Source organism: Halichoerus grypus, chromosome 8 (genome assembly GCF_964656455.1).
Source record: "Halichoerus grypus chromosome 8, mHalGry1.hap1.1, whole genome shotgun sequence".
NCBI classification, from domain to species: Eukaryota; Metazoa; Chordata; class Mammalia; order Carnivora; family Phocidae; genus Halichoerus; species Halichoerus grypus.
This window is the reverse complement of record NC_135719.1, coordinates 39,031,434-39,051,076: the sequence shown is the minus strand read 5'-3', so window position 1 is coordinate 39,051,076 and position 19,643 is coordinate 39,031,434. Positions and strand designations below refer to the sequence as shown.

The 19,643-nt window shown below is 38.3% G+C and overlaps 1 protein-coding gene and 1 pseudogene across 6 annotated transcripts in view; one reads left to right on the top strand and one right to left on the bottom strand.

Moving 5' to 3' along the window:
- The window catches only part of SCAPER (S-phase cyclin A associated protein in the ER), a 529,442-nt gene that overhangs the window by 107,826 nt on the left and 401,973 nt on the right, over positions 1–19,643 (top strand). The window lies entirely within an intron of this gene.
- Positions 3,042–3,307, bottom strand: LOC118552319 (copper transport protein ATOX1 pseudogene; annotated as a pseudogene).

Sequence of the window (19,643 nt, the reverse complement as noted above, 5' to 3'; positions counted from 1 at the left end):
ACATTTTTAAAACATACAAAGCAAAAACTAACATAATTGAGAGGGAAAATGGAAAAATCTATACTCATACTATGAGATTTTAGCATAACTGTCTCAACACTGATAGTATAAGTAAACAAAAATCAAGATATCTAAACAATGATTAATGAACCTGATATAATTGATATGTCTAGCAAATATGCTTATTCTTTTCCATTTTTTTCTTTTGATCCTTCAACCTGGAAACTTTTTACTGACATGTCTTCTAGTCCACTGATCCTCTATTCTGTATGTCTAATCCATATTTTCTTAAAAGATATTAATAATAGCTATTTTGAAAAGTCTGTGTCTGAAAATTGAAAATTAAAATATCTGAACTACCTGTGGGCTTGTTACTTTAAAAACATTTTGGGGGAGTTCTCAGGTATTTGATCCTTTTTTTTTTTCTTTTTGTTTTTAGCATGCCTCATAATATTTAATTGAATCTTTAACATAGTGTATTTAAAATTATAGAGGCTCCTTTCAAAAATATTGTTGTTTTTCTTCTGGCAGGAAGATAGAGTTTAAGCAGTTTACCTTAATCCTTTAAGGTTTGGTTTGAGGTTTTATTAAAGTTGATGTGTTTCAGTTTTGTCCTTATTCCTTTTGGGTCTTAACTAAAATCTGGGGTGTTTGCCATGACTACTACATTCCTTAATTCCTTAGCACTCTACAGTTGATATAATATGTGCTTAGCTCATTAGCGTTCCAGCTCCTTTTTTTTTGCTGGGTATCATGGAGTCTTATGTATATGTGCGAAGTTTAGTAGTTGTCAGACTCCTAAGGGAAGGTTAAATGCAGTTCCTGCCTCTCCAAGATTTTTGCCCCTGAAGTCTCAGTTATTTTAGACTCATTGAACTCTAGATTTGTTTCATCTAGACAGGACTGCTGGTTTCTGCTAGGAGTCACTTCCCCTGCATTGTGAATTTGAAATGTCTTCAGGAAAAAATTCTAGGGTGAATGTGGATCTCATGTTGTCCTTCCCTTTTCTCAGGAATTGTAGTTCCTTAAATCTTGCCTATCTTGGTTGCTTTCCAATGCCTTTAGACAGTTCACACATGTAGTTTGTCTAGCTTTTATAGTTGTGTTTGGCATGAAGAGGGTTAATTTTGATAGACTACTTTGTCATGGTAGTAACTATAAGTCCAAATATATATCCAAGTACACATGGAACATTTACCAAAATTGACCCATGCCAAGCCATTGAACAAATTTCACAAAATTTTAGATGATTGAACTCATTTTGTCTTCTTGAACACTGTGGAATTAAGTTAGAAATCAATTTAAAAAGATAGCCATATAATTCTCAATTTTTTGGAATTTTGGAATATATTTCTGAATAATCCATGAGTCAGAGAAGAAATCATAATGAAAATTATAAAATGGGAATTCAATGAAAATTAACATTTAAAATCTTGTGGGTTTAAGGTAATGCTGTGCTTTGAGGAAAATTTCTAGCCTCAATTTCATATATTAGAAAAGAAGAAAACCTATCTCTGGAAATTAGAAAAGAACAAGTTAAACCTATGGAACATAAGAAGGAAGGAGAAGATACAGGTGAGCCTTGAGAAAATCAGCAGAGCCAAAAGATAATTCTTTGAATAGGCTAATAAAATTAGCAGACTTCTAGTACTGATTATGAAAAGAGAGGAGACAAGCTATAATACCAGGTATGAGATAAGGTCATGAGTAGAGATCTCACGGATATTAAGAAGATAATAAGATATTATGAACAATATTATATGCTAAATTTAGAAACAGAAGAAAATGACAAATTTTTTGAAAAACACTATGTAGCCAAACTTTCATAGCACGAATGAGAAAAACTTGAAGGAATTTAATAAGTATTTTTTAAAAATCTGAGTGTATAATTAATATTTTTTCACAAAGAAAATTCCTGATCAAGATGGCTTCATTGTGAATTCTTTCAAATTTTTAAGGTAAAAATAACATTAATCATATAGAAACTCTTACTGAGAATAAAGAAGTGGATCTTGTTTTATGATGCCAGCATAACCTAATAAAGGATATTATAAAATAGAACATTTTCTTTTGAACAATGATAAGTTGTAAACAGAATATTACTGCATTAATATAGTGATAAGTAAAAATGGTAATACATCAGTCATGTTGGGATTATTTTGTTGCTTTTCAATTATTGGTTGTATTAATTTGAATTTAGTGCTACTGTATTAATGACATTTGTAAAATTTTAAAATTTGTACAAGTCTGGAGTGTAATAACTATGCTATGAAATATAATTTTGAGTTTTGTGTACTTACAAGATTATTCTAAGTATTTAGAAGCTCTCTGACAGGTTAATTGCATGATTTGCTATTCTCAGCAAGCATTCTTCATTATGTGAATAATTTTTCAATATGGTTTTTACTGAAGGGTCCTTAAAAATGTAATTTGTTCATAGCTAATTTCTTAGTGTCTAAGAAACCTGTGTTATAGTTTCTGTTTTGATACATTCCTCTGACTTGCTTCAGTTATTTCACTTTTCCTTTTTATTACATTATAGTGTTTGTGTTGGCCATCATTTTGGTTATGGACTAGGTTCAAGTGTTAAGCAGTATTTCTTTATATAAGAAAGCTTTGAAAGAGGGGTGTTTTTCTTTCCTTTCAAAAGTAAAGTTATTAATCATACTGCTTCTAAGGGTGAGCCAGTTAAATTAAGTGGAAACTGAAATCTTTTGTTAAACTTAATTTCATAATTTAGTTGTTTTTTTATCTTTTGGCATGTATGATTTTTATAAGGTTGACTTTATATTTTAAAATATATATTATATTAAATATTAAAATAATTAAATAAATATAAATTAAATAAATATATTAAATGTTAAATATATATATTTATATATATACTTATATATAATATATATACTTATTCTCCCTCACCACCCCAACAAAAGTGCCTTAGCTTTATTGCAGGGAAGCTAGGGAGGAGCAGCACAAGTGAGGGTCTCTGCAGGAACTCCCATCGCTAAGCAGGACTTCCAGGCCCTAGGTCTGTCTGCAAGTCAGGAGAGGATAAGTGTCCTGTCCCCTTTGGTCCATCTTGGGCCAAGGGTTCCAGACCCTTGCTTCCTGGGGCTGAGGTAGGAAATAGCCTTGCCTGTTTTCCCCAGGGTCTCCAACAGTGTCCATACTGTGCTCAGAGTTGATGCAGACCTTCTTGTTGGGCAGGTCAATGTCAAACTCAACCCCTTGTTGAGCTTGTTGAGCACCTGACTGCGTTAGAGCAGCCTTCACAGGTCTCATCCTTGGAGAATTTGTGCTTTGGCATGACGATATGGATGTGGTGGTGATGGTGGCGACCCCTCTCATTTATATATTTATTTATTATTTTTTTAATTATGTTAAGTTAGCCACCATACAGTACATCATTAGTTTTTTATGTAGTGTTCAGTGATTTATTAGTTGCGTATAACACCCAGTGCTCATTACAACATGTGCCCTCTTTAATACCCATCACCTGGCTACCCCATCCCCCGACATCCCTCCTTTCTGAAACCCTCAGTTTGTTTCCCAGAGTCCATAGCCTCTCATGGTTTGTCTCCCTCTCTGATTCACCCCCTTCAGTTTCCCTTCCTTCCCCTAATGTCCTCCGTGCTATTCCTTATGTTCCACAAATAAGTGAAACCATATGATAATTGTCCTTCTTTGCTTGACGTATTTCACTTAGCATAATCCTTCCCTCCATGTTGTTGTAAATGGTGGGTATTCATCCTTTCTGGTAACTGACTAATATTCCATTGTATATATGAACCACATCTTCTTTATCCATTCATCTGTTGAAGGGCATTTTGGCTCTTTCCACAGTTTGGCTATTGTGGACATTGCTGCTATGAACATTGGGGTGCATGTGCTCCTTCTTGTCACTACATCTGTATCTTTGGAATAAATACCTAGTAGTGCAATTGCTGGATCATAAGGTAGCTGTATTTTTAATGTATTAAGAAACCTCCGTATTGTTTTCTGGAGTGGCTGTAATACCAGCTTGCATTTCCACCAACAGTGTAAGAGGGTTCCCCTTTCTCCACATCCTCGCCAACAGTTGTTGCTTCCTGACTTGTTAATTTTTGTCATTCTAACTGGTGTAAGGTGGAATCTCAGTGTGGTTTTGATTTGAATTTCCCTGATGGCTAATGATGTTGAACATTTTTCATGTGTCTGTTAGCCATTTGTATATCTTCTTTGGAGAAGCGTCTGTTCAGATCTTCTGCCCATTTTTTGACTTGATTATTTATTGTGTGGATGTTGAGTTTGAGAAGTTCTTTATAGATCTTGGATACCAGCCCTTTATCTGTACTGTCATTTGCAAATATCTTCTCCCATTCCGTGGGTTGCCTCTTAGTTTTGTTGACTGTTTCCTTTGCTGTGCAGAAGCTTTTTTTCTTGATGAAGTCCCCAAAGTTCATTTTTGCTTTTGTTTCCCTTGCCTTTGGAGACGTGTCTTGAGCTGTGGCTGATATCGAAGAGGTAACTGCCTATGTTCTCCTTTAGGATTTTAATGGATTCTGTCTCACATTGAGGTCTTTCATCCATTTTGAGTTTATCTTTGTGTATGGTATAAGAGAATGGTCGAGTTTCATTCTTCTGTATGTAGCTGTCCAATTTTCCCAGCACCATTTATTGAAGACACTGTCTTTTTTCCATTGGATATTTTTTCCTGATTTGTTGAAGATTATTTGACCATAGAGTTGAGGGTCCATTTCTGGAGACTCTGTTCTGTTCCACTGATCTATGTGTCTGTTTTTTGTGCCAATACCATGCTGTCTTGGTGATCACAGCTTTGTAATATAGCGTGAAGTCAGGCAACATGGTGCCCCCAGCTTTGTTTTTCTTTTTCAGATTTCCTTGGCGATTTGGGGTCTTTTCTGGTTCCATACAAATTTTAGGATTGTTTGTTCCAGCTCTGTGAAAAATGCTGATGGTCTTTTGAAAGGGATTGCAGTGAATGTGTCGATTGCTCTGGGTAACATAGACATTTTATTTTATTTTTTATTTTTTTAAGATTTTATTTATTTGACAGAGAGAGACACAGTGAGAGAGGGAACACAAGCAGGGGGAGTGGGAGAGGGAGAAGCAGGTTTCCTGCTGAGCAGGGAGCCTGACATGGGCTTCAGTCCCAGGACCCTGGGATCATGACCTGAGTCAAAGGCAGACACTTTAACAACTGAGCCACCCAGGCGCCCCAACATTGACATTTTAACAATGTTTATTCTTCCGATCCATGAGCATGGAATGTTTTTCCATCTTTTTGTGTCTTCTTTAGTTTCTTCCATGAGTGTTCTGTAGTTCCTAGAGTATAGATCCTTTACCCCTTTGGTTAGGTTTATTCCGAGATATCTTACGGTTTTTGGTGCTATTGTAAGTAGAATCGTTTGTCTAATTTCTCTTTCTACAGTTGCATTGTTAGTGTTCAAGAAAGCAACTGATTTCTGTGCATTGATTTTGTATCCTTCGCAATTACTGAATGGCTGTATGAGTTCTAGTAATTTGGGGGTGGAGTCTTTTGGGTTTTCCACATAAAGTATCATGTCATCTGCGAAGAGAGAGACTTTGACTTCTTCTTTGCCAATTTGAATACCTTTTATTTCTTTTTGTTGTCTGATTGCTGTTGCTAGGACTTCTAGTACTATGTTGAAATAGTGGCGAGAGTGGGCATCCTTGGCGTGTTCCTGATCTTAAGGGAAAGGCTCTCAGCTTTTCCCCATTGAGGGTGATATTCGCTGTGGATTTTTCATACATGGATTTTGTTAACTTGAGTAATGTTCCCTTTATCCCTATACTCTGAAGAGTTTTAATCAAGAAAGGATGCTGTGTTTTGTCAAATGCTTTTTCTGCATCAATCGAGAGGACCTTATGGTTCTTCTCTCTCCTCTTATTAATGTGTTCTATCACATTGATTGATTTGCGAATGTTGAACGACCCTTGCATCTCGGGGATAAATCCCACTTGGTCGTGGTGGATGATCCTTTTAATGTATTGTTGGATCCTGTTAGCTAGGATTTTGTTGAGGATATTGGAATCCATACTCATCAGGGATATCGGTCTGAAATTGTCCTTTTTGATGGGGTCTTTGCCTGGTTTGGGGATTAAGGTAATGCTGGCCTCATAGAATGAGTTTGGAAGCTTTCCTTCTGTTTCTATTTTTTGAAACAGCTTCAAGAGAAGAGGTATTATTTCTTCTTTGAATGTTTGGTAGAATTCCCCAGGGAATCCATCGGGCCCTGGACTCTTGTTTTTTGGGAGGTTTTTGATCACTGCTTCAATCTCGTTACTGGTTATTGGCCTATTCAGGTTGTCAGTTTCTTTCTGTTTCAATCTTGGGAGTTTATAGGTTTCCAGGAAGGCATCCATTTCATCCAGGTTGCTCAGGTTATTGGCATATAATTGTTGATAATAATTTCTAATAATTGTTTCTATTTCCTTGGTGTTAGTTGTGATCTCTCCCCTTTCATTCATAATTTTATTAATTTGGGTCCTTTTTCTTTTCTTTTGGATAAGTCTGGCCAGTGGTTTATCGATCTTATTAATTCTTTCAAAGAACCAGCTTCTAGTTTCGTTGATCTGATCTACTGTGTTTCTGGTTTCTAATTCATTGATCTCTACTCTAATCTTAATTATTTCTGCTTAGGCATTGTTTGTTGTTTTTTCTCTAGTCCTTTAAGGTGTAAAGTTAGTTGGTGAATTTGGGATTTTCCTATTTTTTTGAAGAGTGTTTTTTTTTTTTAAAGATTTTATTTATTCATTCATGAGACAGAGAGAGAGAGAGAGGCAGAGGGAGAAGCAGGCTCCCCGCTGAGCAGGGAGCCCGATGCGGGACCCGATCCCAGGACTCTGGGATCACAACCCGAGCCGAAGGCAGACGCTCAGCCATCTGAGCCACCCAGGCGCCCCGGGATTTTTCTGTTTTTTTGAGTGAGGCTTGAATGGCTATGTATTTCCCCCTTAGGACCGCCTTTTCAGTATCCCATAGGTTTTGGACAATGTGTTTTCGTTCTCATTGGTTTCCAGGAATTGTTTAAGTTCTTTGATTTCCTGGTTGACCCAAACATTCTTGAGCAGAGTGGTCTTTAGCTTCCAAGTGTTTGAATTTTTCCAAATTTTTTCTTGTGAATGAGTTCCAGTTTTAAAGCATTATGGTCTGAGAATATGCAGGGAATAATCTCAGTCTTTTGGTATTGGTTGAAACCTGATTTGTGACCCAGTGTGTGGCCTGTTCTGGAGAAAGTTCTCTGTGCCCTCGAGATGAATGACTATTCTGTTGTTTTAGGGTGGAATGTTCTGTATATATCTATGAAGTCCATCTGGTCCAATGTGTCTTTCAAAGCTCTTGTTTCTTTTTGATCTTCTGCTTAGATGATTTGTCCATTGCTGAGAGTGGAGTATTGAGGTCTCCTATAATTAATGTATTGTTATCAATATGACTCTTTATTTTGGTTAACAGTTGGCTTATGTAGATGGCTGCTCCCATGTTGGGGGCATAGATATTTACAATTGTTAGATCTTCTTGTTGGATAGACCCCTTAAGTATGATAGAGTGTTCCTCTACATCTCTTACAACAGTCTTTTTTTTTTTTTTTCATTTTATTATGTTATGTTAGTCACCATACATCATTAGTTTTTGATGTGGTGATCCACGATCCATTGTTTTCGTATAACACCCAGTCATCCATGCAGTACGTGCCCTCCTTAATACCCATCACCAGGCTAACCAATCCTCCCTCCCCCCTCCCCTCTAAAACCCTGTTTGTCTCTCAGAGTCCATAGTCTCTCATGGTTCATCTCTACCTCCAATTCCCCTCCCCCTCATTTTTCCCTTCCTTCTCCTAGTGTCCTCCATGCTATTCCTTATGTTCCACAAATAAGTGAAACCATATAATTGACTTTCTCTGCTTGACTTATTTCACTTAGCATAATCTCCTCCAGTCCCATCCATGTTGATGTAAAAGTTGGGTATTCATCCTTTCTGATGGCTGAGTAATATTCCATTGTATATATGGACCACATCTTCTTTATCCATTCATCCGTTGAAGGGCATCTCGGCTCTTTCCACAGTTTGGCTATTGTGGACATTGCTGCTATGAACATTGGGGTGCATATGGCCCTTCTTTTCACTACATCTGTGTCTTTGGGGTAAATACCCAGAAGTGCAATTGCTGGGTCATAGGGTAGCCCTATTTTTAAATTTTTGAGGAACCTCCACACTGTTTTCCAAAGTGGCTGTCCCAACTTGCATTCCCACCAACAGTGTAAGAGGGTTCCCCTTTCTCCACAACCTCTCCAACATTTGTTGTTTCTTTCCCTGTCCATTTTTGCCATTCTAACTGGTGTAAGGTGGTATCTCAGTGTGGTTTTGATTTGAATTTCCCTGATGGCTAATGATGATGAACATTTTTTCATGTGTCTGTTAGCCATTTGTATGTCTTCTTCAGAGAAGTGTCTTTTCATATCTTCTGCCCCCTTTTTGACGGGTTTATTTGTTTTTTGGGTGTTGAGTTTGAGAAGTTCTTTATAGATCTTGGATACCAGCCCCTTATCTGTAGTGTCATTTGCAAATATCTTCTCCCATTCTGTGGGTGTCCTCTTTGTTTTGTTGACTGTTTCCTTTGCTGTGCAGAAGCTTTTTATCTTGATGAAGTCCCAAAAGTTCATTTTTGCTTTTGTTTCACTAGCTTTTGGAGACGTATCTTGAATGAAGTTACTGTGGCCGATGTCAAAGAGGTTACTGCCTATGTTCTCCTCTAGGATTTTGATGGATTCCTGTCTCACATTGAGGTCTTTCATCCACTTTGAGTTTATCTTTGTGTATGGTGTTAGAGAATGGTCGAGTTTTATTCTTCTGCATGTGGCTGTCCAATTTTGCCAGCACCATTTATTGAAGAGACTGTCTTTTTTCCATTGCATGTTTTTTACTGCTTTGTCAAAGATTATTTGACCATAGAGTTGAGGGTCCATATCTGGGTTCTCCATTCTGTTCCGTTGGTCTATATGTCTGTTTTTGTGCCAGTACCATGCTGTCTTGGTGATCACAGCTTTGTAATATAGCTTGAAATCGGGCAACGTGATGCCCCCAGCTTTGTTTTTCTTTTTCAACATCTCCTTGGCGACTTGGGGTCTTTTTTGATTCCATACAAATTTTAGGATTGTTTGTTCCAGCACTTTGAAAAATGTCATTGGAATTTTGATTGGGATGGCATTGAAGGTACAGATTGCTCTGGGTAGCATAGACATTTTAACAATGTTTATTCTTCCGATCCAGGAGCATGGAATATTTTTCCATCTTTTTGTGTCTTCTTCAGTTTCTTCCATGAGTGTTCTGTAGTTCCTAGAGTATAGATCCTTTACCTCTTTGGTTAGGTTTATTCTGATGTATCTTATGGTTTTTGGTGCTATTGTAAATGGAATCGTTTCTCTAATTTCTCTTTCTACAGTTGCGTTGTTAGTGTATAAGAAAGCAACTGATGTCTGTGCATTGATTTTGTATCCTGTCACATTACTGAATTGCTGTATGAGTTCTAGTAATTTGGGAGTGGAGTCTTTTGGGTTTTCCACATAAAGTATCATGTCATCTGCGAAGAGAGAGACTTTGACTTCTTCTTTGCCAATTTGAATACCTTTTATTTCTTTTTGTTGTCTGATTGCTGTTGCTAGGACTGTACTATGTTGAACAATAGTGGCGAGAGTGGGCATCCTTGACGTGTTCCTGATCTTAAGGGGAAAGGCTCTCAGCTTTTCCCCATTGAGGATGATATTCGCTGTGGGTTTTTCATAGGTGGATTTTATGAGCTTGAGGAATGTTCCCTCTATGCCTATACTCTGAAGAGTTTTAATCAGGGAAGGATGTTATATTTTGTCAAATGCTTTTTCTGCATCAATTGAGAGGACCATATGGTTGGTTCCTCTCTTTCCTCTTATTAAGGTGTTCTATCACATTGATCAATTGGCGAATGTTGAACCACCCTTGCATCCTGGGGATAAATCCCACTTGGTCGTGGTGGATGATCCTTTTAATGTATTGTTGGATCCTATTAGCTAGGATTTTGTTGAGGATTTTGAAATCCATATTCATCAGGGATATCAGTCGGAAATTCTCCTTTTTGATGGGGTCTTTGCCTGGTTTGGGGATTGAGGTAATGCTGGCCTCATAGAATGAGTTTGGAAGCTTTCCTTCTGTTTCTATTTTTTGAAACAGCTTCAGGATAATAGGTATTATTTCTTCTTTGAATGTTTGGTAGAATTCCCCAGGGAATCCATCGGGCCCTGGACTCTTGTTTTTTGGGAGGTTTTTGATCACTGCTTCAATCTCGTTACTGGTTATTGGCCTATTCAGGTTGTCAATTTCTTCCTGTTTCAGTCTTGGCAGCTGACAGGTTTCCAGGAAGGCCTCCATTTCATCCAGATTGCTCAGTTTATTGGCGTATAGTTGTTGATAATAATTTCTAATAATTGTTTCTATTTTCTTGGTGTTAGTCGTGATCTCTCCCCTTTCATTCATAATTTTATTAATTTGGGTCCTTTCTCTTTTCTTTTGGATAAGACTGGCCAGTGGTTTATCGAACTTACTAATTCTTTCAAAGAACCAACTACTAGTTCCGTTGATCTGATCTACTGTGTTTCTGGTTTCTAAATCATTGATCTCTGCTTTAATTTTAATTATTTCTCTTCTAATGCGTGGCTTAGGCATCATTTGTTGCTTTTTCTCTAGTTCTTTAAGGTGTAGAGTTAGTTGGTGAATTCGGGATTTTTCTATTTTTTTGAGTGAGGCTTGGATGGCTATGTATTTCCCCCTTAGGACCGCCTTTGCAATATCCCATAGGTTTTGGACCGATGTGTTTTCGTTCTCATTGATTTCCATGAATTGTTTAAGTTCTTCTTTGATTTCCTGGTTGACCCAAACATTCTTGAGCAGAGTGGTCTTTAGCTTCCAAGTGTTTGAATTTCTGCCAAAGTTTTTCTTGTGATTGAGTTCCAGTTTTAAAGCATTGTGGTCTGAGAATATGCAGAGAATATTCTCAATCTTTTGGTATCGGTTGAGACCTGATTTGTGACCCAGTATGTGTTCTATTCTGGAGAAAGTTCCATGTGCACTCGAGAAGAATGAGTGTTCTGCTGTTTTAGGGTGGAATGTTCTGTAAGTATCTGTGAGGTCCATTGATCCAGTGTATCATTCAAAGCTCTTGTTTCTTTGTTGATTTTCTGCTTAGATGATCTGTCCATTGCTGAGAGTGGAGTATTGAGGTCTCCTATAATTAATGTATTGTTATCAATATGACTCTTTATTTTGGTTAACAGTTGGCTTATGTAGATGGCTGCTCCCATGTTGGGGGCATAGATATTTACAATTGTTAGATCTTCTTGTTGGATAGACCCTTTAAGAATGATATAGTGTCCTTCTGTGTCTCTAATTACAGGCTTTAGTTTAAAATCTAATTTGTCTGATATAAGAATTGCTACCCCAGCTTTCTTTTGAGGTCCGCTGGCATGGAAGATGGATCTCCATCCCTTCACTTTCAGTCTGGATATATCTTTAGGTTCAAAATCAGTCTCTTGTAGGCAGCATATGGATGGGTCCTGTCTTTTTCCAATCTACAACCCTGTGTCGTTTTATGGGAGCATTTAGGCCATTTACGTTGAGTGTGATTATTGAAAGATAGGAATTAATTGTCATCATATTGCCTGTGAAGACGTTGTTTTTATAGATTGTCCCTGTAAATTTCTGTTGTATATCACTCTTGGTGTCTTTCTCCTTTTATAGAAACCCCCCTTAATATTTCTTGCAGGGCCGGCTTAGTGGTCACATATTCTTTCAGTTTCTGCCGGTCGTGGAAGCTCTGCATCTCTCCATCCATTCTAAATGACAGCCTTGCTGCATAAAGTATTCTTGGCTGCATGTTCTTCTCATTTAGTACCCTGAATATGTCTTGCCAGGCCTTTCTGGTTTGCCAGGTCTCTGTGGATAGGTCTGACGTTACTCTGATGTTCCTCCCTCTGTACGTAAGGAATCTCTTCCCCCTAACTGCCCTTAAGATGGTTTCCTTGGTTCTAAGATTTGCGAGTTTTACTATTACATGCTGGGGTGTTGGCCTGTTTTCCTTGATCTTGGGAGGGGTCCTCTCTGCCTCTAGGATGCGAATGTGTGTTTCATTCCCCAGATTAGGGAAGTCTCAGCTACGATTTGTTCAAATATATTTTCTAGTCCTCTGTCTCTCTCCACTCCCTCCGGGATTCCAATAATTCTGACATTGGAACGCTTCATGGTGTCACTTATTTCTCTGATTCTGTTTTCATGGATTCTGTTTTTCCCTGGCCTTCTCTTTTTCCTTTTTATCGATTATATTGTCTTCCAGGTCGCTTATTCGTTCTTCTGCCTCAGTTACCCTAGCTGTTAGATTATCTAGATTGGATTGGATCTCATTGATAGCATTTTTAAGTTCTGCCAATTCAGCTTTCATTTCTGCCCTTAGAGACTCTATGTTGCCATTAATTGATTTCTCCATTCTAGCCATTGTCTTCACAATTGCTAGCTTGAATTCCATCTCCGACATCTTGGTTATATCTGCATCCATTTGTAAATCTGCAGCATAAGTCATAATCTCTGAGTCTTTTCTATTTTGGGGGCTCCTCCTCCTAGTCATTCTGTTCATGGGTGTTTGAGGGAATGTATAGAGTCCAAATTATTGACCAGAACCCAAGCCAGATGCACCTGTTTTCTTGGGATCTTAGGGTTGCTGGCCTCTTGTTTTCCCAGCCTGTCTTCTGCGGGAGGGGCCTGCTGCATTGTTACTCAGGCAACCCTGTTTGGGCGGAGTTGCCCTGCCCCCCTGTGGCGGGGGATGGGCTCAGCAGGAATCAGTTTTTGGGGCTTTTGTTCTCTGGCGGCTTTCCCTGGTGGTTTTCCGTGTCTCTTCCGTGAGTCAGAGCTGAAGAGACCGTTTCCAACCCTCTGCCTCAGAGCAGAGAGACCACAGTGTGTTCTTCAGTGAGCTCTCCCTGCCACACTGTCTCCATTTCTGTTCGTGCCCCTATAAACTGCAGCGTCCTGGGTTGTGCGCCCCTCTGCAGCACTCCCAGTTCTGACTCCAGGTCAGAGCACGTCTCTGCACTTTTTGCTTCTAAAACCTCCCCCTGCTCCCAGTTCGTCCCCGCAACCCCGCCGCTCTGGGTTCCGCCCCGGGGCTGCCCTAAAATCCTTTCCCCGCCACTTCCGGTCTGCGAGTCTGTGCTCTGTCCCCAGCACGCGAGGCTGTCGCTCACCCGTGGTGTAGGATCCCCACAGCCAGGCACCCTCCCGCTGCTATTTATCCTCCGATACCTGCCCGCGGAATCACAGCTCCCTGATTCATACCTGGAAACCAACCGCCTGCGATATTCTGTTTGTAGAGATCCAGATCTTCTTATATCTCAGGCTGGTTTCGTGGGTGCTCAGAGTGGTCTGGTAGATATCCAGCTCAATTCCCGGGACCAGTTGAAATACGGTCCCCTACTTCTCCACCATCTTTCCTCCACCGCCTAATATGTTACTACAGTCTTTAGTTTAAAATCTAATTTGTCTCATAGGAGAATTGCTACCCCAGCTCTCTTTTGAGGACCATTGGCGTGATAGATGGTTTTCCATTCCCTCATTTTCAATTTGGAGGTATCTTTAGTTTCAAAATGAGTCTCTTGTAGACAGCTATGGAACAGTGGTGTCTTTTTATCCATTCTTCAACCCTGTGCCGTTTCATGAGAGCATTTAGGCCATTCTTGTTGAGAGTGACTGCTGAAAGATATTATTTTAGTGCCATTTTATTGCCTGTGAAGTCCCTATTTCTGTAGATTGTCTCTTTAAATTTCTGGGCTCTATTACTCTTGGATTCTTTCATTTTTTATAGAATCCCTGTTAATATTTCTTGCAGGGCCAGCTTGCTGGTCACATACTGTTTTAGTTTCTGCCTGTCCTGGAAGCTCCTTGTCTCTCCATCCATTCTTAATGACAGCCTTGCTGGATAAAGTATTTTTGGCTGCATGTTCTTCTCATTTAGTACCCAGAATATATCTTGCCAGCCTTTCCTGGCTTGCCAGGTCTCTGTGGACAGGTCTGACGTTATTCTAATGTTCCTCCCTTTGTACGTAAGAAATCTCTTCCTCTTAGCTTCTCTCAGGATAGTTTCCTTGGCTCTAAGATTTGCAAGCTTTGCTATTATGTCCCGGGGCGTTGGTCTGTTCTTACTGATCTTGGAGGGGTCCTGTCTGCCTATTGGACACGAATGCTTGTTTTCTTCCCCAGATTAGGGAAGCTCTCAGCTATGATTTGCTCAAACATACATTCTCGTCCTCTCCACCCCCTCAGGGATCCCATGAATTCTGATATTTGAACTTTTGATTTCTCTAAGTCTGTTCTCATGGGCTTCTAGGTGTTTATCCCAGTTATCCTCGGCTTCCTTCCTTTCTATCATCTTATTTTCTAGCTCACTAATTTGTTCTTCTGCCTCATTTATCCTGTCTGTTAGGGTATCTAGTTTGGACTGCATCTCACTCATAGCATTTTTAAGTTCTGTCTGATTAGATCTCATTTCTGCCCTTAGAGATTCTATATTGTTGCTAATATTTTCCTCAAGCCTAGATATCGGCTTCATACTTGGTACTCTGAAGTCTATCTCTGACATCTTGCTTATACCTATATCCATTAGGTCTGGTTCCTTTCTTTATTGGGAGTTCTTCCACCTAGTCATTCTGTTGAGGGGTGGTTGAGGTGTGCACAGTATTAACCACGACCTAAACAAGATGCACCCATTTTATGGAGACTCTAGGGTTGTCGACCTCTTGTTCTTCCAGCCTGTCTTCTGGGGGAGGTGCCTCCCCCACTGTTTCTCAGTCAACCCTGCATGGGCAGAGTGGAAACCAGTGTTTCCTGTGTGGGGGTGGAGCTGGGCTCAGTGGAAACCAGTTTTTTGAGCTTTTGTTCTCTTAGGGCCTTCAGAGTTTCTTCCGAGAGTCAGAGCAAAAATGGCCACACCCAAACCTCTGCCGGAGAGCCGAGAAACGCAGTCTGCTCTTCACTGAGCCCTCCAGGACACACAGTCTCCGTTTCTGTATGCGCTGCTGAAAACTTTAGCCTCCCTTGGCGGTCACGCCCACAGAAACTCTCCAGAGTTTGACCCCAGGGCCCGGGCGTTGTCTCTTCCTTTTGTGCTTCTAAAACTGGGAGCTGCTCCGAGTCGGTGCTTGCGCACCCGCAGCTCTTGGATCCTGTCTGAGCACTGCTCTAAAGCCCTTCCGTGGTCGCTACCACTCTTCGAGTTTTTGCCTGGTCCCCAGTGCAGGACCCTTTTGCACTCTGGTGTTATATCACTTACCAGGAGCCAGCTTATGGTGGCTCCCTCCCCCTTCTGCTTATCCTCCGATATCTGCCCACAGACTCCGCCCTTCCTACCTCGCCTCGCCTACCTCTGCTTGTAGAGATCCAGATATATATTATTAAATCTCATGCTGATTTCATGTGTGTTCAGAACGGTTCGGTAGATATCCTGCTAAATTCAGGGGGCCAGTTGAAACAGGGTCCCCTATTGCTCCACCATCTTGCCTGTTTCCTCTTTATACATATTTAGAAGACAAATGTCCATTGACTGATGAACGGATAAGAAGATGTGGTATATATATATACATATGCATATATATGTGTATATGTATATGTGTGTGTGTGTGTGTGTGTGTATATATATATTAGTGGAATATTACTCAGTGGAATATTACTCACCCAAAAAGAATTAAATCTTGCCATTTGCAATGACATAGTTGGAAGTATAGGGTATTATGCTAAGCTAAATAAGTCAGTCAGAGAAAGACAAATACCATATGATTTCACTCATGTGGAATTTAAGAAAGAAAACAGATGAACATAGGGGAAGGGAAGGAAAAATAAAATAAGATGAAATCTGAGAGGGAGGCAAACCATAAGAGACTCTTAATGACTATAGGGCACAAACTGAAGGTTGCTGGAGGGGAGCTGGGTTGGGGGGTTGGGTAAATGGGTGATGGGCATTAAAGAGGGCACTTGATGTAATGAACACTGGGTGTTATATGCAAGTGATGAATCACTAAATTCTACCCCTGGCAACTAATACTACAGGATATGTTAACTAACTTGAATTTAAATAAAATCTTGAAAGAAAAAAAAGACTGATATATAACATGCTAAATTTTTGAAAGTTTAATATGGATGAAAATTGGTCACAGCTTGGATAGTGTATGATTTAAGGTATAATATTAATTTTGTTGTTTACCATAATTGTTATATTTAAAAAAAAATTATTTTAAAGGCACATACTGAATATCTGCAGCAGAAATGGTAATGAAGTCTAGAATTTGCTTTAAAATCTTTCAGAAAAAGAGTAGGGAAGGGGAACTAGATGAAATAACAGTGGCAGAATGTTGATAATTATTAAGCTGGATGATTGGAACGTGGGGCTCATAATACTATTTTTTTCTGTATTGCATATATGAGAATCATCACAAAAGAAATTTAAACCTTTCCCCATAGAGATTTCCAGGTCTAGACCTTTGAAATAAAAGATTACATGTCTGTCTTATCTTTATTTTAAAATATAATATACAATACTATCACAGTTGTATTTTTAAAAATAGGATAGTGAGTTAACATTCCCAGTTAGAGGGATATGCATTTTGTAAGTATTTTTTTTCCCCTTGAAATAAAATTCCTTCCCTTTAGTGATTCATTTGGTGGTATGGTCTTGATACCCCTAAAACATGTAGTTTTCAGCTGTGATTAAGTTTTCAGTTTTCCAGAAATAAGTTTCAGAAATCAGCCTACTTTTTCCTGTTAATTTTTTATACCACCTTTGTTAAAATACAATTCATATACCATATAATTCATCCATTTAAAATATACAATTAATCTATTGTTAGTATATTCACACGTATGTAGTACCATAATCTCAGTCAACATTTTCATCACCTCGAAAAGATACCTCTTGGCATTGAATTTTTGGATTTGACACTAAAAGCAAATGCAACAAAAGCAAAAAGCAAGCATGACTACTTCAAATTAAAGAGCTCTGTATAGCAAAGGAAACAAAAAAAATGAAGAGGTAACCTATAGAATGGGAGAAAATACTTGCAGATATCTGCAAAATACTGTGATATATCTGATTGGGGTTAATATCCAAAATATATAAAGAACTCATACAACACTATATCAAAAAACAAGCAATATAATTTAAAAAATGGGCAGAGGATCTGAATAGACATTTTTCCAAAAATAGTATCCAACTGGCCTCAGGTACCTGAAAAGGTGCTCAACAACATAAGTCATTAGCAAAAGCAAATAAAAAACAAAATGAGATATCACCTCACATCTGTCAGAATGGTTGTCATCAAATAGACAAGAGATAACAAATGTTGGAGAGAATGTGGAGAAAAGAGAACCTTTGTACATTGTTGGTGGGAATGTAAATTGTTACAGCCACATAAACAGTATGGAGTTTCCTCAAAAAATTAAAATAGAACTGCCATATGATCCAGCAATCCCACCTCGGGGTATATATCCAAAAGAAATGAAAACACTACCTTGAAAAGATGCCTGTGCTTGTTCATAGCAAGATTGTTCATAGCAAGATTATTTACAATAGTCAAAACATAGAAACAATTTAAGTGCCCATTGATCCATGAGATAAAGAATATTTGGATAAAGAACGTGTGGTGTATATATATTTGAAAGTTGCTAAGAGAGTGAACTTAGACGTTCTTATCTCAAGACAAAATATTTGTAACTGGGTGAGGTGCTGGATATTAATTAAAATTATTTCAGTAATCATTTCTTGATATATACATATATCAAACAATATGTTGTACCTTAAACTAATATGATGTTATATGTCAATTATATCTCAGTGGAACTGGAAAGAAAAAAAAGAAATCTCATACCCTTTACTTAACACCCTTCTAGCCATGGATTCCACCAGTATTTTTTACTATATTTTATTTAGCTATTCTGATAGGTATATTGTGATATCTCATTGTGGTTTTTAATTTGCATTTCTCTAATGGCTAGTGATGTTGAACATCTTTTGTGTACTTATTTGTCATTTGTATATACCCTTCAGTGTAATGTTTGTTCACTTCTTTTGCCCATTTTCTACTTGTATTGTTTGTAATATTACTGTTGAATTTTGAGCATTATTTCTATATTCTAGACATTAGTCCTTTGTTGGACTGTTGTTTATCTTTTCATTCTCTTGATAGAGTTTGTTGCAGGGGAAAATTTTCAATTTTGGTGAGGTCCATTAGGCCTTCTGTTTATGGATCATGCTTTTGGTGTCAAGTATAAGAACTCATTTGTCTAGTATGTTCGGAAGATATTTTTTGTTTTGTTTTTCCTAAGGTTTTATAGTTTTACATCTTAAATTAGTGACACATTCTGAGTCAATTTTTGGGTGAAGTGTGAGTTTTAGATGGAGGTTTACGTTTTGCCTATGGATGTCTTATTGCTCCACCACCATTTGTTAAATATTCTCTTTTGAAATTTTGTCAAAAATCAGTTGGGCATATTTGTGTGGATATATTTCTCGGTTTTGTATTCTATTTCATTGATCTGTGTTCTGTTGTTCCACCCGTACTGTACTGTCTTGATTACTCTTGCTCTGTGGTAAGCCTTATATTGAGTAGAGTAATTGCTTTTACTTTATTCTTCTCCTTAAAAATTGTTTTTAACTATTTTAGTATGTCTTCCTATATAAATTTTAGAATAAGCTTCTCTAATATCTAAAAAAATGTTGCTGGGATTTTGATAGAAATTATATTAGAGCTATTGATCATTTTAGAGAGAACCAACATTTTTACTATGCTGAATTTTCTAATCAGCATTTATTTTCTAATGAACATGGTATGTATTTCCATTTATTAGGTCTTTTTTTTTATCAGTCTTTTATAATTTTTAGGATACACATACTGTACCTTTTTTGTTAGATATATTACTAAATATTTCATTTTCTTCAGTGTAATTGTAAATTTTTTAAAAAGATTTTATTTATTTGAGAGAGAGAGAGAGAGAGAGCAAAAGTGGAGGGAAGGGGTAGAGGGAGAGGGAAAAGGGGACTGCCCAATGAGCAGGGAGCCAGATGCAGGGGTGGATCCCAGGACCCTGGGATCATGACCTGAGCCGGAGAAGATGCTTAACTGAGTGAGCCACCTAGGCACCCCAGTGTAATTGTAAATTGTTTTTAATTTCAGTTTCCGCATGTTCACTGTTAGTATATACAAATGCAATGGATTTGTGCATGGACCTATATCCTACAACTTTACTGAATTTATGAATAATTCTGGATATTTTATGTGTATTCCCTGGGGTTTTCTGTGTAGACAATCATATCATCTGAAATTAGGGACAGTTTTATTTCTTCCTTTGCTTTATTTTTTTTTCTTTAAGATTTTATTTATTCATTTGAGAGAGAGAGAGAGCATGAGCGGGGCTAGGGGCAGAGGGAGAGGGAGGAGAAGCAAACTTCCGCTGAGCAGGGAGCCTGGTCTGGGCTCAACACCAGTACCCTGAGATCATGACCTGAGACAAGGCAGATACATTAGGACTGAGCCACCCAGGTGCCCCTAGCTGTAGG